We start from the raw sequence: 10,000 nt of genomic DNA, 5'->3' as shown, positions 1-10,000 counted from the left end.
GAAAAGCCTCTGATATCTTACTTCATTGCTAGTCCGTCGATAGGTGACGGTGACAAGGTCTGTGTACTCAAGCGATGGCAGCGCATGTGACTCCTCAGCCAAAGCTGGAAGCACACAGGCGCCGACAGGTGTCACAGCAATGGTCTGAGTTTTAGACTGAGCAGGACGAGGTTCTGTGTCGTCTGTCCCTCACAGCGGCGAGACGCGGTCGTCTGTCCCCTTCAAAAGGCAGCTGTTGCTTTGGAGGTGAGAGACCTCTGTCAGCATCAGAGGCTTCGAGCTCGCGTGGCTGGATGCCACACCGTCTGAGGTTGCTCTTCAGGGTGTCTTTGTACCTCAGTTTAGGTCTTCCCTGTCTGCGTGAGCCCTCCTTGAATTCACCATGCATTATCTGTCTTTGGATGCGGCTGTCGTCCATTCTGATGACATGACCAGTCCAGCGTAGCTGAGCCTTCAAAGCATTAACTCACTCAGTACGGCCAGTCCTTTCTTCTCCTCTACACAGACCCCTCGGATGTCCAGTGGGTGTCTGAATGACCCTCCCTTTAGCTTCCGTCGTCAGAATTGTGGTATTCTTTGTCAACATTCACCTCTTCAGTATAAGAGCCTTCCGCTTGCAATATTTTGATGGTGGTGATTGGGGTGAAACGCTGTTAACGTCGTCTCTTTCGCCGCTCGTATGGAGAGAGTTAATGACTCGATGCTTGTCAAGCCAGCTTTATCCAACACCATTAAGGAAGTTGTGGGGGCTGGGTTACACAGAACGCCTGTGTGAGAGCTTGGCTAACCCCTCGGGTACGAAGAGAGTTCCTGGCATCAAAAGGGTTAAGTGGCAGAGCCTCTAATACGGTAGAATTGTAAATACCGAACATGCTGTAAACTACCAAGAGAGGATACAAATGTCCGTAGCATTTCACCAGATGTATGATCAATGGTTTCTTCATTGCACTGCAAGGGCTCTCACCCCTTTCTCCCAAACTTTGGAAAACTGTAAAATTAAAGGTGTTGAAATGTGAAACAAACATCTAAATACAGTTAGAGAAAAAAATTGCTTAATGGACTTCGTAAAAGAGAAGTCACTAATCTAACAAGCGAAGTAACTGATAATGAATGTAAAAAGTAAAAAAACAAAAACAAACATCAACATGAACGTTCTCAGTCACTTGTGAAGGCGACACAGTTTCGTGCAGGTAAGGCTTCATCCTGTCACACAGCGGTGTCACTAAAACTCGAAAAGACGCGAAAAGACGCGAAAAGACACGAAAAGACATATGAAAAAAATGTGAAAACGCGAAAAGACATCCGAAAAGAATGTGAAAATGCGAAAAGACACGAAATGACACGAAAAGTGTCTTTTCACATGTTTTTTCAGATGTGTTTTCGTATCTTTTCGCGTCTTTTCGTGCCTTACTTAAAAGACACGAAAACACATCTGAAAAGACATCAGAATAGATATTCCAGGACTTTTCATGTCTTTTCACATTCTTTTCCGGTGTATTTTCGTGTCTTTTCGTGTCTTTTCGCGTCTTTTCGTGTCTTTTCGCGTCTTTTCGCATTTTAGTATGACCCCTGTCACAGTCAGAAGTGAAATGCTTAACAGTCGTATCACTGGAGAACAAGCACCTTGATCCCAGAGCAATACTTAGTCCGTAATACCTAGCAGATAAAACAGAGTGAACAATAGAGGCAAGGCCTTCAAGACTCACTTGTGATAAATTAAGTCCCCTTGCATTAATTACAGAGTAATTTCCCTTTTTTTACTATCTGCACCAAAACGTTTGCAAAATAGATAAAAATTCCATGCTTAGCAAAAGAAGTTCCCGTTTGAACAAAAAATGATAATAATGACTGCTCTTGTTGTTGTGTCAGAATATCAGATCAAAGTGCCAAGTTTAGAGAATACAAAAAAATATAAATATAACAGTAAATGCAGTTTGTATATAATTAGGCTTCTTTTTTTTTTTTGTGCCCATCCCAGAGGCGCAATATTGTTTTAAATAAGATGACTGGAAAGAACTGAATTTTTCATATTTTTACAATTTATGCCTAATTTGGTGTCAACTGACAAAGTATGTGCAGAGAAAATGTCAGTTAAAGTTTACCACGGACACACAGACACACACACACACACACAGACAACCGAACACCGGGTTAAAACATAGACTCACTTTGTTTACACAAGTGAGTCAAAAAAGGAAATCCTGCCTTTGTATCGTCGTCTTCGTCGTCGTCGTTGTTGTTGTTCTTCTTCTATTTCGTCTTTCCATCCTTTTCTTTCTTCACTCCTTTCTTTTATTTCTTCCTTCCTTTCTCTCTTTCTTTCCTTCCTTCCTTTCTTCTTTCTTTCATTCATATTCTTTTCTGTCACTCCTGTTTGTCGGCCTTCAGGTCATTGGTCATTGTCAGGTCAGTGCCATTCACTTATGACAATGAGTCATGGAGATAGAGAGAGAGAGAGAGAGAGAGAGAGAGAGAGGAAGTCAGGTGAAACCCATCGACTGTGTGTGTGTGTGTGTGTGTGTGTGTGTGTGTGAGAGAGAGAGAGGTTGAGAGAAAGACAGAGAGAGGCATACACACAGAGACAGAATGAATAAATGAATGAATGAATGAATGAATGAATGGTTTATTCATGTAGGCCATTGCCCCCCATGAAAGGGTGTCAGAAAGGGTGCGCGTGTGTGTGCGCGTGTGTCTGTGTGTCAGAGAGAGAGAGAGAGAGATAGAGAGATATATACAGAGAGGAGTTAAAAGCAGAACGTAGTTTGTTTGGTGCCACGATTTTTCACGGTTCAGGGAACCGACCAGTCAGTCAGCAAATGCTTCCAGGAAACAGACGGTCAGTCTGACCAGAGGCTTAAATATTCACGGTTGCTTGAGGCCCTGCTCGGTGATAATGCTCTGTTTTGACGTATATATATATATGTATATGTATATATATATATATATATATATATATATATATATATATATATATGTGTGTGTGTGTGGTTGTATGGGTGTGTGTGTGTGTGTGTGTGTGTTCGTTCTTTAGTTTAGCGTCTTTTCAATATCAGTAATATTAGACGATTTAAACAAAAATAAAAAAGGGAGAGGGTGGGGGAGTGGGGGTAGGGGGAGGGCAGGGAAGAGGAAAACAGACAAGGTGGAAAAGTGGAAAACTACCCAAAAAATGCATAACTAACATGCAATTACATTTAACAGTAACAACTCAATGATAATAATGATAATAATCAGAAACCATTAACACAATTCTGAAGTACATTAAAGGAATGTAGAAATAGGGCTGTGAACTAATGCCTGTGGAAAGTTCGACCATAAGAACCTCGTCAGAAATAACTTTCCAAAAATCATCTGCAGGATAATTATTCTCTTTGAAATACTTGGGCAAGAAGGTACGTAACTGCTGACAGTGAAACAAACAATGATGCAAGCTGAACTGCTTACTACAGATGCATGTAACATTTTGACTATACTTTGTCTTTGGCGCATCAAGTTTTATACGGAAGAAAGTAGAGGATATTAATCTTGCATAGCAAGTTGATGGATTCCGTATCTTTTCTTTAATAATATTCTCCGGGAATAATGTTCCTTTACGTTATGAAATCGACCCCATGCTGATTTTTCTAACAAAGTGTATGCCTCTTTTACGGAAAGGCAGACATGTATTTTTGTCGATTTTTCTTAATCTTGTGCTCCCCCTTTTTTTTTTTTAGTGTGTGTGTGTGTGTGTGTGTGTGTGTGTGCGCGCGCGTGTATACAAAATACTGAGCTAGACGCCACGTTCCTGGCATCAGAGATCTTTACCCACCCCTCTTGCGGCCAATCAGTGGCAGCCTCTGTGCGTGTGTGTGTGTGTGTGTGTGTGTGTGTAGAGGATGAGGTATGTGTGAAAATGGCGGCAAGAATCGAGGCAGGGGAAGTCCAGATAGCGAAGGTCAATAGCCCCCCAACCCCCTCCACTACGCACACACATGTGTGTGTATTCATGCACATACGTGTCAACGAGATTACGCTGACCAAGGTACATGTCTGACAAGTAGTTGCCTGCAGTGCACTATCTGCACTCGTTAAGTCCAAGTTGTTGTTTGTGTGGGTTTTTTTTTTTTAAAAGGTGTTCGTTCGTACAAGGTCGTCATCGCCCTTATCTCCCTCTACTGAGACAGGAAAACGTTTGTGCACACTGGAAAAGCCGAGAAAGAAAACCACACTGATAAGACATAAGTATGGGCCGATGAACTGAAGAAAGAAAGGAAGGAAAGAAAGAAAAAAAAGCAACTAAACTACAGGAGGATGGGGGTGGGTGGGGGTGGGGGGGGGGGGTTAATGGCGCCTGGTTGTCGTCACGAACTTTGCCTGCTAGGGGAAGAGCAGTCGTCATTTTTGAACACAGAAAAGGGGTTGTGCGAATGGAAAACGATGTTTTGCAGTGCAGAGGAGAACAAGGCAGTTTAGTCCGGTACGGTGCAGTGCGGAGCACTTAGAGAACGAACAGTTATAATGACCGCGCGTGCGCGTGCGCGTGCGCGCGCGTGCTCACACACACACACACACACACACACACACACACACACACACACACACACATTCACGCATAGAGATAGAGTGAGAAAAAGGACAGACAGGCAGACCGACCGACCGACAGGCAGACAGAAAGAATCAGAGAGAGTAATGAAGTGCTAGAAATGCCGGGAAAAAAAGTAAAAAGGCTTGGTTTGGTGGGGGGAGGGGGGCCTGCGGGCGGGGTGGGGGGGGGGGGGGGGGGGGGGGGGGGGGGGGGGGGGGGGGGGGGGAGGGAAGATTGGCAGACGGATACGGACAGACAGACAGAAAGAAAGAAAGAATTCAGAACACGGGAACATTTAATGTGATAGTCGTGTCCGACTATGACCGATTGAATATGACATTTCATTAAGTGGGTCTTATACGAAAGTACAAGAGGACAACACCAGTTTGTTTGAGTACACACTAACATCGGTAAACATTAACGTATATCCATATTTGATGAACAAACACGAACATATAATCATGCACATTAAATCTTAAAAAACTAAATATATCCAAATTATGTGCGTGATCATGACCATATATCCAAATGAAATAGATAAACATTAGCGCGTCTCAACATCATATCAATAACATTAGAATAATTATATTGTCAACATTGAACAAATAAACGCTACCACGAGTCCAAAATAGAAAAACAACAACCAAAAAACAAAAAACAAACAAACAAAAAACAACCCAAAACCATAGAAATATATAAAAACTAAACCCAATGAAATAGCGGGTACCAGATGAAGCAGTCAAACTGTGACATACTCCATGTGTTTGTGCGTATGTGTGTGCGTGTGCGCGCGCGTGTATACGTGTGCGTGCGTTGTGTGTGTGTGTGTGTGTCTGTGTCTCTGTGTGTTATTTATGAGAGTAATAGAATAAGCAAGGCAACGCTTTCTTTTACTATACAGCCCTTAAAGTGGAAAGAAAAGAAAGAAGAAAAAAGAGAGAATTATATCAAAACGCATATGCGTTATAGAAAAGGAAAAGAAAAGAGAAAGACAGATACAGAGACAGAGAGAGAGAGAGAGAGAGAGAGAGAGAGAGAGAGAGAGAGACAGACAGACAGAGAGAGAGACAGAGAGACAGACAGAGAGAGAGACAGAGAGAGAGAGAGAGAGAGAGAGTGATGTCTCGATCTCTCTCTTTCATCCCACGGTTATAATCATAATTATACATCCTGTAATGTAGATCCCGTTGTTATTCAGCGCACAGGTTCTCAATCACACAACACCATACGTTAAAATAAAAGTCCACTAATGATCTAGCACTTAAAGACAAAGACTCTTATCTAATACGTTGTCAAATCAAGCAAGTCTTGCGTAAGCGGAGAAACTCACCGGTTGCTTCAATGAACAGTCACGCATGCGTTGAAGAAAAAAAGCAAAAGCTCTTGATTTAAACACAAGCCCCCAGAGCGTTCGTTTTTTTCTCTCCCTTGTTTGATTAATTAAACTCAGAGAGAACTAGCAAGAGCTTTCGAAGTCAGTGGGAATGCTTGGCCGTTGACACATGGGAAGAAGAGGCAAGCAAAAGCCAGCTGGACAAGCTAGAGATAATGAGGGTGTGCATGTATTATCTTTTTTAGGGGGAGTGTGACCTTCAAACTGGTTGCTGACAATGACGCGCGACTCCGGTGAAGTGGGTATAGTCGTGTACCCTCTTATCATTTTCACCCCCCCCCCTCCCTCCGGATAATATCGTCAGCCCTTCACTACACACACACACACGCGCGCGCGCGCGCGGTTATATGTATATATAACCGGTTTCTCTCTCTCTCTCTCTCTCTCTCTCTCTCTCTCTCTATATATATATATATATATATCAGTAGCTCAAGGAGGCGTCACTGCAATCGGTCAAATCCATATACGCTACACCACATCTGCCAAGCAGATGCCTGACCAGCAGCGTAACCCAACGCGCTTAGTCAGGCCTTGAGAAAAACAACAACAAAAAACAAAACAAAACAAACAAACAAAAAACAAAACAAAAAAAAACCCAACAAAAAACAAAACCTAAAAAAATCTATTATTTTTCATTAATTTATTCATTTTATTTATTTATTTATTTATTTTATTTTATTTTATTTATTTTTAATTTGCATTGTATATATATATATATATATGTGTGTGTGTGTGTGTGTGTGTGTGTGTGTAAAGATATATGCATATTTATATGTATAGAAAGAGAGAAAGTGAAAGAGAGAGAGAGAGAGAGAGAGAGAGAGAGAGAGAGAGAGAACACGTTAGAACCCTGGCCGGTTTGTAAAACAGTAGGATCAGCACCACCTTTTAAGATACACAAAAAAGCCGAAAATAAAGAGGGAAAAGTCCGGGGTGTCCCGAAATTGGGAAGGGTAACTGATTCCCCTGTGTCCGGAGACACCGTGACGGGGAGAGAGAGAGAGAAGAAAGTGTGTCTGTGTCTCTTGTCACGTGGGGTGCAAGTGAGGGGAATGACGCCGTACCCAATTCTATGATGACTGTACCTCATCAGTTTCACGCGTGCCTTCTCACTCTATCCCAGAGTTTATTTCCCCCCCCCCCCCCACCCTCCATACCCTCTACAGTGGTCGTGACTTCGCATATATCGAATACGCGTACGCCTTTCTTAAAATGGACCAGTTTTGCAAAAAGTGTGAGGTTGGGGCGGTGGGGTGGTAGAGAGGGGAGGACAGGGGAGGGGAGGGGAGGAGGGATGCTGGGTGTAGAATGACGGAAGGGGGAGGGGGGGGGAAACGGGGGTGGAGGGGGAGGAGGGGAGGGCAGGGGGTGGGGAGGGCAGGGGGTGGGGGGTGGGGGGTGGGGGGTTTGCATGAGGGGCTTGGGGTGTCGGATGTGTGTGGGACAGTGTGGAGTTAGGAGGGGGAAGGAGGGGGAGAATTTGAAGTGTGTGTGTGTGTGTGTGTGTGTGCGTGTGTGTGTGTGTGTGTGTGTCCAATTATTGATTTGGTGACCCCACATGAATATGTATCGAGTACACACATTCAGAGAACACACACACACAACACACACACACACACACACACACACACACACACACACACCACAACACACTCACACACACACACACACACACACAACACACACACACACAACACAACACAACACAACACACAACACAACACATTTCTCAGCCGTCTCCCCTTCACTTCGCACACGGTACCACCCAAAATTTTCACCACCCCTCATCCCGGTGGACGTTAAGACGGCTTGTTTCTGGAGACTACCAATTCGTTTAGGTCAGAAAGACTTGAATGAACAGGGGAAGATCACTGATATGTACGGAAAAAAAAAGAAAGGGACCAAGTACCAAGTGCAGTGATGGCCTAGAGGTAACGCGTCCGCCTAGGAAGCGAGAGAATCTGAGCGCGCTGGTTCGAATCACGGCTCAGCCGCCGATATTCCCCCCCCCCCACCCCCTGCCCCCTCCACTAGACCTTGAGTGGTGGTCTGGACGCCAGTCATTCGGATGAGACGATAAACCGAGGTCCCGTGTGCAGCATGCACTTAGCGCACGTAAAGGAAGCCACGGCAACAAAAGGGTTGTTGCTGGCAAAATTCTGTAGAAAAATCCACTTAGGTAGGAAAAACAAATAAAAATGCACGCAGGAAAAAATACAAAAACAGCAACAATAATAACAAAAACAACAACAAAAAAACAAAACAAAAAAACAAAAACGGGTGGCGCTGTAGTGTGGCGATGCGCTGTCCTTGGGGGAGAGCAGCCCGAATTTTACACAGAGAAATTTATTGTGATAAAAAGAGAAATAAGAAATAAAAAAGCACGGATGTTTGAGGGACACCATTCTTTTGTGCGTGTGAGAAATTCATATTGTGCATAGGACAGTCTGAATGTCAAACTGAGAGAGAGGGAGGGAGGGAGAGGGAGAGAGTGAGATAGACACAGAGAGAGAGAGAGAGAGAGAGAGAGAGAGAGACGTAAATATTAACAAATGTCAAGATGATGTTCAAATAGTGAAATCTAAAATTTAAATTGAATAAATCATGCAAATATTGGAAAAGAAGAAGAAGAAAAACAACAACAACAACAACAAAACAAAACAACACACACACACACACACACACACACACACACACACACGAAACAGTAATAAAAATAACGCCATTCAAACAATTGTAGAAGCAATAGAGTTTGAGATAGATACATAGACGGACAGAGAGAGAGAGAGAGAGAGAGAGAGAGAGAGAGAGAGAGAGAGAGAGAGAGGCCGTCAGACAAGCAGAGACAGAGAGACACAGACACATCCACACAGACAGAAGACACACACACACACACACACACACACACACACGGAGGAACAAAGGTAGACAAATAGAACCATCAGTTCTTGTATGGTCACCGATTTTTTCATTTCTTTTAAGAGCAAAAAGGGGGATACTTCCCCTTACTCGTCCGCACCACTGACAAATGTGTTGACGGATGCCAAGACAACGTGATACTCTCCCTGATTGGTTACAGATGTGGGGGGGGCAGGGATCGGGGTGTGGGGGGGGGCGGAGGGGAGTGTTCTCAGTGGGGAAGGGGAAGTGGTGGAGGAGTGCTCATTAAGAACAAGGCATGGTCAGACAAAAGGACTTGACGTCAGCTGTGATGATGAGGTACGTGTGTTAGAAGATGAATTCACCTTTTAGACAACTGTGTAATACATACTTACAGACACAGATCCTAACCGTATATGTCGTCAAAAATGCAAAGCTAGTGAACTGATCCTTCAACAAAATTCCAGCCAGGGTGGCGAAATTTGTTCCGATGTTCTCTTCTTTAATATGCCATGTTTGCTAAATTGTGTTATAAACTTAAGTTTGTGCAATAAAAAGTATTCTATCTATCTGTTTATCACACACACACAACAACACACACACACAACACACACACACACCACCGTTCCCCCAAGCTTTTCAATGAAGTAACTCGGGTTACTCGTCCGCACGCACTGGACAAAAGATGTGGCCTTGACAGGAATGCACCAAAGACATACCTGTGATACTCTCCTCTTGGATTGGGTTACATGACTGTGGGGGGGGGGGGGGGCAGGGGGATCGGGGTGTGTGGGGGGTGGGGGCGGAGGGGGGAGTGCGTCTCAGTGGGGGAAGAGGAAGGGGAGGGTGGAGGAGTGTCTTCATATAAGAACAAAGGCATGGTCAGGACAACAGGGACATTGACGTCAGCTGTGATGATGATGGTACCGTTGTGTTTAGAAGATGAGATTCACCTTTTAGACAACTGTGTAAAATACAATACTTACAGACACAGATTCCTAACCGATATATGTCGTCAAAAATGCAAAGCCTAGTGAACTGATCCTTCTAACAAAATTCCAGCCAAGGGTGGCGAAATTTGTTCACGGATGTTTCTCTTCTTTAATATGCTCATGTTTATGCTAAATTGTGTTTTATAAACTTAAAGGTTTTGTGGCAATAAA

At 43.7% G+C, this 10,000-nt stretch overlaps 1 protein-coding gene across 1 annotated transcript in view; it reads right to left on the bottom strand.

Moving 5' to 3' along the window:
* LOC143274601 (uncharacterized) overlaps positions 1 to 6,086 on the bottom strand; it is a 26,297-nt gene extending 20,211 nt beyond the window's left edge. The window contains exon 1 of the mRNA XM_076578466.1: positions 5,895 to 6,086. The gene's annotated coding sequence lies outside the window, so the exon portion shown is untranslated. The remainder of the gene's footprint in view (positions 1 to 5,894) is intronic.
* Positions 6,087 to 10,000: the final 3,914 nt, after the last annotated feature.

This window comes from Babylonia areolata, chromosome 29 (genome assembly GCF_041734735.1).
Source record: "Babylonia areolata isolate BAREFJ2019XMU chromosome 29, ASM4173473v1, whole genome shotgun sequence".
Classification (NCBI taxonomy): Eukaryota; Metazoa; Mollusca; class Gastropoda; order Neogastropoda; family Buccinidae; genus Babylonia; species Babylonia areolata.
Note: the sequence above shows the minus strand (reverse complement) of the source record. Positions and strands in the feature narration are given on the sequence as shown.